At 65.2% G+C, this 457-nt stretch overlaps 1 protein-coding gene across 1 annotated transcript in view; it reads right to left on the bottom strand.

The window, feature by feature from the left end:
• RBBP7 (retinoblastoma binding protein 7) overlaps positions 1-295 on the bottom strand; it is a 19,786-nt gene extending 19,491 nt beyond the window's left edge. The window contains exon 1 of the mRNA XM_005876619.2: positions 1-295. This exon is cut by the window's left edge and continues 1 nt beyond it. The gene's annotated coding sequence lies outside the window, so the exon portion shown is untranslated.
• Positions 296-457: the final 162 nt, after the last annotated feature.

Raw genomic sequence — 457 nt, 5'->3', positions numbered from 1 at the left:
CCATCTTGCGTCGGGTCGTTCGCCCCTTGCCGCCGCCTCAGACTCCCCTCTCTAGTAAAGAGCAGCCCAACAGCAGGCGCTCCTGCCTTTCCCAGGCGTGCCACACGCTGGGAGCTTTCGAAGCCTGAGCTCTGCTTCAAGGCCTGGGTGCTCCCCAGACGCCGCGTCCTTCTCTCCTGCCTCCTCCCCGCTCGCGGGTACCGAGGACTGAGCGCTCTTCTCTCTCTCCAAACTTGGAACGAGACTTTTCAACCCGCGCCTTCCAGCCCGCCCAGGCAGCTGAGCGCAGGCGCATCCGCTCTGGGAAAAGTAAGAGGCGGCGGAGGGGCGGGCCTGGGAGCCGATGGTTCTTTGTCTCCACCAATGACGTGCGGCAGGCAGGTTTTACGCGGCGTTCGGAGGCGGGCTTCTGGAGGATGGGCGGGGCGTTTCGCGGCAGGAAGTTGGTGAGGCGCAG

Source organism: Myotis brandtii, unplaced genomic scaffold, assembly GCF_000412655.1.
Source record: "Myotis brandtii unplaced genomic scaffold, ASM41265v1 scaffold490, whole genome shotgun sequence".
NCBI lineage: Eukaryota > Metazoa > Chordata > Mammalia > Chiroptera > Vespertilionidae > Myotis > Myotis brandtii.
Note: the sequence above shows the minus strand (reverse complement) of the source record. Positions and strands in the feature narration are given on the sequence as shown.